Source organism: Lepidochelys olivacea (assembly GCF_965140295.1).
Source record: "Lepidochelys olivacea isolate rLepOli2 genome assembly, chromosome: 1".
NCBI classification, from domain to species: Eukaryota; Metazoa; Chordata; order Testudines; family Cheloniidae; genus Lepidochelys; species Lepidochelys olivacea.
The window spans coordinates 164,714,243-164,723,522 of NC_140411.1; positions in this window are offsets into that span (position 1 = coordinate 164,714,243).

Consider the following 9,280-nt stretch of genomic DNA (forward strand, 5'->3'; position numbering starts at 1 on the left):
CAAATGTGGCGGCAGCGTGATGAGAGGAGGCAGGATTCAATGCTGAGGCTGCTGCAGGACCAAACCAGTATGCTCCAGTGTATGGTTGAGCTGCAGCAAAGGCAGCTGGAGCACAGACTGCCACTGCTGCCCTTTTGTAACCAACCGCCCTCCTCCCCAAGTTCCATAGCCTCCACACCCAGACGCCCAAGAACGCGGTGGGGGGGCCTCCGGCCAACCAGCCACTCCACCACAGAGGATTGCCCAAAAAAAAGAAGGCTGTCATTCAATAAATTTTAAAGTTGTAAACTTGTAAAGTGCTGTGCTTAAAGTGCTGTGTGGCATTTTCCTTCCCTCCTCCACCACCCCTCTTGGACTACCTTGGTAGTCATCCCCCTATTTGTGTGATGAATGAATAAAGAATGCATGAATGTGAAGCAACAATGACTTTATTGCCTCTGCAAGCGGTGATTGAAGGGAGGAGGGGCGGGTGGTTAGCTTACAGGGAAGTAGAGTGAACCAAGGGGCGGGGGGTTTCATCAAGGAGAAACAAACAGAACTTTCACACTGTAGCCTGGCCAGTCATGAAACTGGTTTTCAAAGCTTCTCTGATGCGTACCGCGCCCTCCTGAGCTCTTCTAACCGCCCTGGTGTCTGGCTGCGCGTAACCAGCAGCCAGGCGATTTGCCTCAACCTCCCACCCCGCCATAAACGTCTCCCCCTTACTCTCACAGATATTGTGGAGCACACAGCAAGCAGTAATAACAGTGGGAATATTGGTTTCGCTGAGGTCTAAGCGAGTCAGTAAACTGCGCCAGCGCGCCTTTAAACGTCCAAATGCACATTCTACCATCATTCTGCACTTGCTCAGCCTGTAGTTGAACAGCTCCTGACTACTGTCCAGGCTGCCTGTGTACGGCTTCATGAGCCATGGCATTAAGGGGTAGGCTGGGTCCCCAAGGATACATATAGGCATTTCAACATCCCCAACAGTTATTTTCTGGTCTGGGAATAAAGTCCCTTCCTGCAGCTTTTGAAACAGACCAGAGTTCCTGAAGATGCGAGCATCATGCACCTTTCCCGGCCATCCCACGTGGATGTTGGTGAAACGTCCCTTGTGATCCACCAGAGCGTGCAGCACTATCGAAAAGTACCCCTTGCGGTTTATGTACTCGGCGGCTTGGTGCTCCGGTGCCAAGATAGGGATATGGGGTCCGTCTATAGCCCCACCACAGTTAGGGAATCCCATTGCAGCAAAGCCATCCACTATGACCTGCACATTTCCCAGGGTCACTACCCTTGATATCAGCAGATCTTTGATTGCGTGGACTACTTGCATCACAGCAGCCCCCACAGTAGATTTGCCCACTCCAAATTGATTCCCAACTGACCGGTAGCTGTCTGGCGTTGCAAGCTTCCACAGGGCTATCGCCACTCGCTTCTCAACTGTGAGGACTGCTCTCATCTTGGTATTCATGCGCCTCAGGGCAGGGGAAAGCAAGTCACAAAGTTCCATGAAAGTGCCCTTACGCATGCGAAAGTTTCGCAGCCACTGGGAATCGTCCCAGACCTGCAACACTATGCGTTCCCACCAGTCTGTGCTTGTTTCCCGAGCCCAGAATCGGCGTTCCACAGCATGAACCTGCCCCATTAGCACCATGATGCATGCATTGTCAGGGCCCATGCTTTCAGAGAAATCTGTGTCCATGTCCTGATCACTCACGTGACCGCGCTGACGTTGCCTCCTCGCCCGGTATCGCTTTGCCAGGTTCTGGTGCTGCATATACTGCTGGATAATGCGTGTGGTGTTTAATGTGCTCCTAATTGCCAAAGTGAGCTGAGCGGCCTCCATGCTTGCCTTGGTATGGCGTCCGCACAGAAAAAAGGCGCGGAACGATTGTCTGCCGTTGCTCTGACAGAGGGAGGGGCGACTGACGACACGGCTTTCAGGGTTGGCTTCAGGGAGCTAAAATCAACAAAGTGGGTGTCTTTACATCAAGGAGTATTTCAGGCAGGACTTCACGGAGGGTTCCAATAAGAAATGGTGCACCTAAGTTATCGTTCTTATTGGAACAAGGAGGTTAGCCTGGCCTCTGATTGATACATGGCTAGATTTACCTCGCTGCACCTTCTCTGTGAGTGACTGCAGTGTGACCTAGAGGAATGAGTCCCCTAGACAGGGGAGGAGGCAAATGAGTACAAAACAAATCTGGTCTATTTCTTGTTTTGACCCACTCCATCTATCTTTTACATCTTTGGCTGGCAGCAGACGGTGCAGAAGGACTGCATGCCATCCACATCTCATGGCTGCTCGGCAGAAGATGGTACAGTACGACTGCTAGCCATCCTCATCTCTTGCCTGCCTGGCAGAAGATGGTACAATACGACTACTAGCAATCCTCATCTCTTGCCTGCCTGGCAGAAGATGGTACAGTACGACTGCTAGCAGTCCGTATCGCCTGCCCGCTCACCATAAGACGGTTCAATAGGACTGACTGCAGGACTAAAGAGAATGACCTGGTCAAGTCACTCCAAATTTAGTCCCTGCGCCCATGTCTGCCCAGGCGCTCCCAGCCGACGTGGCCAGGAGCACCTCGGACACGACGAGGACGACTACCAATCGTATTGCACCGTCTGCTGCCAGAAGGCAATGGGTTGCTGCTACTGTGCAGCAAAGCCGTACCGCGTCTGCCAGCACCCAGGAGACATAGGGTGACGGTTACCTGAGCGGGCTCCATGCTTGCCGTGGTATGGCGTGTGCACAGGTAACTCAGGAAAAAAGGCACAAAATGATTGTCTGCCCTTGCTTTCACGGAGGGAGGGAGGGAACGGGGGCCTGACGATACATACCCAGAACCACCCACGACAATGTTTTAGCCCCATCAGAGTGCTCCATTGTGACTGCTCTGGACAGCACTCTCAGATGCCCGATTGTTTGCCATTGCTCTGACGCCGGGAGGGGCGCTTACAGGGTTGGCTTCAGGGAGCTAAAATCAACAAAGTGGGTGTCTTTACATCAAGGAGTATTTCAGGCAGGACTTCACGGAGGGTTCCAATAAGAAATGGTGCACCTAAGTTATCGTTTTTATTGGAACAAGGAGGTTAGCCTGGCCTCTGATTGATACATGGCTAGATTTACCTCGCTGCACCTTCTCTGTAAGTGACTGCAGTGTGATCTAGAAGAATGAGTCCCCTAGACAGGGGAGGGGGGGAAGCAAATGAGTACAAAACAAATCTGGTCTATTTCTTGTTTTGATCCACTCCATCTATCTTTTACATCTTTGGCTGGCAGCAGACGGTGCAGAAGGACTGCATGCCATCCACATCTCATGGCTGCTCAGCAGAAGATGGTACAGTACGACTGCTAGCAGTCCGTATCGCCTGCCCGCTCACCATAAGACGGTTCAATAGGACTGACTGCAGGACTAAAGAGAATGACCTGGTCAAGTCACTCCAAATTTAGTCCCTGCGCCCATGTCTGCCCAGGCGCTCCTGATCGACCTCACAGAGGTGACCAGGAGCACCTCGGACATGACGATGATGGCTACCAGTCGTACTGTACCGTCTGCTGCCACAAGGCAAGGGGTTGCTGCTACTGTGTAGCAATGCCGTACCGCGTCTGCCAGCACCCAGGAGACATAGGGTGACGGTTACCTGAGCGGGCTCCATGCTTGCAGTGGTATGGCGTCTGCACAGGTAACTCAGGAAAAAAGGCGCGAAATGATTGTCTGCCCTTGCTTTCACGGAGGGAGGGAGGGAACGAGGGCCTGACGATATGTACCCAGAACCACCCGCGACAATGTTTTAGCCCCATCAGGCATTGGGATCTCAACCCAGAATTCCAATGGGCAGCGGAGACTGCGGGAACTGTGGGATAGCTACCCACAGTGCAACGCTCCGGAAGTCGACTCTAGCCTCGGTACTGTGGAAGCGCTCCGCCGAGTTAATGCACTTAATGCACTTAGAGCATTCTCTGTGGGGACACACACACTCGAATATATAAAACCGATTTCTAAAAAACCGACTTCTATAAATTCGACCTAATTTCGTAGTGTAGACATACCCTAAGAGTTTGTTAGTTTCAATAGCTTAATTTCTTACAGTGGAAAATGATCCCAATAAAAATGTGAGATTCCCTTATGATCCATAGATCATAATACAAAATAGCAAAATTTCTGAGAAGAGCTGTTTAATGGTTTGTGGAGTTCATGTTACTGGAGGGGATCTTAATTTGTATTTATTTATGCATTTAAAAACATTTATTCAACACAATAAAATTAATTATTCAGTGCTTCAGGGTATATTTTGTCACTGCATGAATTTAACTCCCATTAACCTGAATTGGAGTTATACATGTGCACTGAAAAGAAAACACATTTCTTAACTCACTAATCTGTGTTACTCAGACCAACGTTGTAATAAACATAACATTTTATATTGTTGGCAATCCACTCGTGATGCCTAACAGTTTAATTGCAAAATTAAATACCATGTGTCCTTATTAATACACCATTACCATGTGTCCTTATTAAGTATTTTTACATCAAGCCTTTTTCAGATCAAAAGTTCAGATTCCCCAGTCCCCCATCTACATATTTTTACTTATCCTCTCTGTAAGGCTCTGTCTATAGTACACTTTTTTCTTAGTTTCCTACAGTTGTTGCTACCAGTGCATCTTCATTGGTGTTTCCACCATGATAGCTTATGCCGGCCACAAACAGGTCTAGACAACACGGTGCTTAAAATGCTGCTGGGTGCTGCACCTTGATTATGCTAGTGCTTCTACTGGTGGAACTGAACCAGTGATAGAAAATGTGAGTAATTTTAGGAAAGTGAGTCTACTGGTGATGAAGCTGTGTATGAGCTTATATTTACAGTAATAAAATCTCCTCAGTTTACAAAATGAGATCGTGAAATACACTGCAGTGATCTAGTACCTCACCTCAGTGTGGAAGAGATTGTCACAATATTATGAGTTGAGTTAACCATGTGGTTTTGTGAGTGGTAATAATTCATTGCAGACCATCTCTCTGCCTGCAAAAAAGTTAGTTTTTAGTGTTACCTCTGCTTGAACGTGAAATGGTGTGGGATCAGCAACACCTTATATGGCAAGAAAAATAAAAACCACAGTAATGAATCAAGCTACCATACTGTACAAATACAGAATTCCAACATGCACATTATATAACGCATCACATCCCAATTCCTGTTTAGAAAAGGAGAATTTATTGACCCTGTTTTTCTCCCCCCATCCCTGCAGGGCTGGAGCTATGGGACAGACTTCACCCCCAGAGGGGCAGCAAGAGCACCTACTCTTGCACACAGGAGCATCCTGAGCACACAGGTGGGGAGAAATACCTGGGTGCAGCTCCCACTCCAGCTGTGCTCTTTAGGCAGGTCCTTGCCCTGGGCAGACAGTGGCTATGGGGGAGGAGCCTGGAATCTTCCCCATCTCTGTGGGGTAATTATCGGGGTTACTCTCTACCTCAACCCTCTAGGGTGCCTCTCGCGTGTCTGATGTACTGCATCTTGAATGCAAGCTTTGTTGGTGCATCAGCAGCTAGCTCTTGTAGGTGCTAGCCCTAGTGGGTCCCAATAACTGCCCAAACACATGGCTAAGGGAAAGGTTTTTACTAGGGCTGGCAGGAAGGGGAAAGGTTGCAAATACCCTAGGTCAGTGGTTCTCAACTTATTTACTGTTGTGGGCTGCATGTGCAGCTCTCTGTGTGTTATGTGGGCTGCATCCACACAATATATATACTGCCTGTATGGCCCTGAGGATGTCACACAGGCTGCAGCAGTGTGGTGATTGGGCCTCAAGTGCTTACACAGCGACAGCTCAAAATGTGCAATAACAGTTCTTGTTTGGGTCCCTGGGGCAGTCCAATTGAGAGTCGGCATTCTTCAGGCTGAGTGCCCGGGTGCCCTCTCCAATCCAGTCTCTGTTCAAACAAATAAGCATTTGTGGGTTTCCCAGCCAGGCTCAGTTAGTGAAGGAGGCATCACCACAGGGAATGAGGGAGCCAGGTGCCTCCACTCAGCCACATCCCATATACCTTCCCTGCTTATGGGGAACAGATTCTTTATTGTTATAGCCAAGGGAGAACTTACCCTCCCTCGCTCCCTGCAGCTTGGGTGAGATGGTACATTCCAGCATCAGGTGAGTGGTAGGCGTGAGCACTGCAGAGCACTGTGGGTGGCTTCCTAAAGCTGGCCTGGGGGAAGGCCTGGGTACCACAGGCTTGTGCCTACGACTCTGTTCCTGCAGTTACGCTCTTAGGTCCCAGCAATGTCCCAAGAGCCGTAGTCTAGCCCAGCTACCCTGTTTCCCACTCCCAGGATTGTATTATGAGCCTCAGGCTATTTAGTGATTTTCCAGAAGCCTCAGCTCCTGGAGTCCTCTGATTAAGTGAAAATTTTAGGTTTTTAAAATAAGTTTCTTGCTTCCCTGCCCCCCAGCCCCGGATGAGCAGAAAAGCTTGAAAATGGGATCTGCATGTATCTTGCAAGCTCAGAAACCAGAAGGCAGATTAAAAGGAACCAAAATTTATGATTAAAAATAAATCTAATGATTTTTTAACTGCTGGGGTTAGTAATAGCATAGCTAGGAGTATAGGGTTACGTAACGGGGTAGGTCACCTCCCAAATGTTCCCACATGGTCAGGTTGGCCAGTAGCCTGCCTCAATTTCCCTCTTCAACAGGGCTCCTTAATAAATTCCACACACCCAGGTCATCTTCTTCTTACCAGATGCGGAGTTTGCCAGGTCAATCTGCAGCAGCCTCATCAGTGAAGTGCAAAGCCCTCAGCGAAGCAAGCTTGAGTCCCCCTTTCCTTCCCCCAGGTGTGCTCGACCCCTGTCCCCGGCAGCTAAGCCTGGGCAGGGAATGTACCACCACTGCCTCCCAGCCAGGCTCTCTCAGACATAAGCGGCTCTGTCCCACTCCTCACCAGGCTGCCAGGGAGAGCAGCTGAATGTGTAGGGGTGGAGACCCAGGGAGAGAAGGACAGAGCCCCTCTCCCTACCAGGCAGGCCAATCTGGGGAGGGACACTTGACCCTGCATACCCTCGCTATGCGTTGCCTTTGAACTGACCCTCTTAGTTCTACCCCCTCAGGCTGGGAATCAGCTGATTAATTATGGCACAAGTAGGGCTGGCCCTAGGGTTGCCAACTGTCTAATCACACAAACCCAAACACCCTTGCCCCGCCCTCTGCCCCACCCCTGCCCTGCCCCTTCTCTGAGGCCTGCTCTGCTCACTGCATCCCCCCTCTCTCCATCACTTGCTCTCCCCCACCCTCACTCACTTTCACCAGGCTGGGACAGGGGATTGGGGTGCAGGAGGGGGTGTAGGGTGCAAGCTCTGGGAGGGAGTTTGGGTGATGGAGAGGGCTCAGGGCTAGGGCAGGGGGTTGCGGTGCGGGAGTGGGTATGGGGAGTGGGCCCCAGGAGGGGGCTCAGGGCTGGGGCAGGAGATTGGGGTACGGGAGGGGGTGAGGGGTGCAGGCTCTGGGAGAGAGTTTGGGTGCAGGAGGGGGCTCTGGGCTGGCACAAGGGGCTCTGGTGCAGGAGGGGGTGCAGGCTCTGGGAGGGAGTTTGGGTGCAGGAGGGGGCTCAGAGATGGGGCAGGGGATTGAGGTTCAGGAGGGGGTTTGGGATGCTAGCTCCAGGAGGGGGCTCAGGGCTGGGGCAGGGGGTTGCAGTGCAGGAGTGGGTGTGGGGTGTGGGCTCAGGGCTGGGACAGGGGATTGGGGTATGGGAGGGAGTGTGGGATGCAGGCTCTGAGAGGGAGTTTGGGTGCAGGAGGGGGCTCCGGGCTGGGGCAGGGGGCTGGTACAGGAGGGGGTGCAGGCTCTGGCAGGGAGTTTGGGTGAAGGATGGGGCTCAGGGCTGGGGCAGGGTGTTGGGGTGCAGTGTGCAGGAGGAGTTTCGGGGTGCTGGCTCCAGGAGGGGGCTCAGGGCTGGGGCAGGGGGTTGCAGTGCAGGAGTGGGTGTGGGGTGTGGGCTCAGGGCTGGGACAGGGGATTGGGGTATGGGAGGGAGTGTGGGATGCAGGCTCTGAGAGGGAGTTTGGGTGCAGGAGGGGGCTCCGGGCTGGGGCAGGGGGCTGGTACAGGAGGGGGTGCAGGCTCTGGCAGGGAGTTTGGGTGAAGGATGGGGCTCAGGGCTGGGGCAGGGTGTTGGGGTGCAGTGTGCAGGAGGAGTTTCGGGGTGCTGGCTCCAGGAGGGGGCTCAGGGCTGGGGCAGGGGGTTGCAGTGCAGGAGTGGGTGTGGGGTGTGGGCTCAGGGCTGGGACAGGGGATTGGGGTATGGGAGGGAGTGTGGGATGCAGGCTCTGAGAGGGAGTTTGGGTGCAGGAGGGGGCTCCGGGCTGGGGCAGGGGGCTGGTACAGGAGGGGGTGCAGGCTCTGGCAGGGAGTTTGGGTGAAGGATGGGGCTCAGGGCTGGGGCAGGGTGTTGGGGTGCAGTGTGCAGGAGGAGTTTCGGGGTGCTGGCTCCAGGAGGGGGCTCAGGGCTGGGGCAGGGGGTTGCAGTGCAGGAGTGGGTGTGGGGTGTGGGCTCAGGGCTGGGACAGGGGATTGGGGTATGGGAGGGAGTGTGGGATGCAGGCTCTGAGAGGGAGTTTGGGTGCAGGAGGGGGCTCCGGGCTGGGGCAGGGGGCTGGTACAGGAGGGGGTGCAGGCTCTGGCAGGGAGTTTGGGTGAAGGATGGGGCTCAGGGCTGGGGCAGGGTGTTGGGGTGCAGTGTGCAGGAGGAGTTTCGGGGTGCTGGCTCCAGGAGGGGGCTCAGGGCTGGGGAAAGGATTTGGAGTGTAGGAGGGAGAGAGGCATGTGAGCTCTGGCCAGGCGGCGCTTACCTCGGGTGGCTCTCTGTCAGCGGCGCAGCGGGGCTAAGGCAGGCTCCCTGCCAGCCCTAGCTCCGTGCTGCTCCCAGAAGCAGCCAGCACATCCCTGCAGCCCCTTGGGGGAAGGGGACTCCACATGCTGCCCCTGCCTTCAGGCACCGTCCCCACAGCTCCTATTGGCCGCAGTTCCTGGCCAATAGGAGCTGTGGAGTCAGCACTCGGGGTGGGGGCAGCACGCGCAGACCCCCTGTCCTCCCCAGAGGCCGCAGGGACATGCCAGCTGCTTCCAGGAGCAGCATGGAGCTAGGGCAGGCAGGGAGCCTGCTTTAGCCCCGCTGTGCCACCAGACTTTTTTCAGCGTAAAATCTCCCAGTTTGGCTTCAGTAGCCTCTGGGAGATAGAGCCTGATTCCAGGAGACTCCCGGTGAAACTGGGAGGGTTGGCAACCATAGCTGGC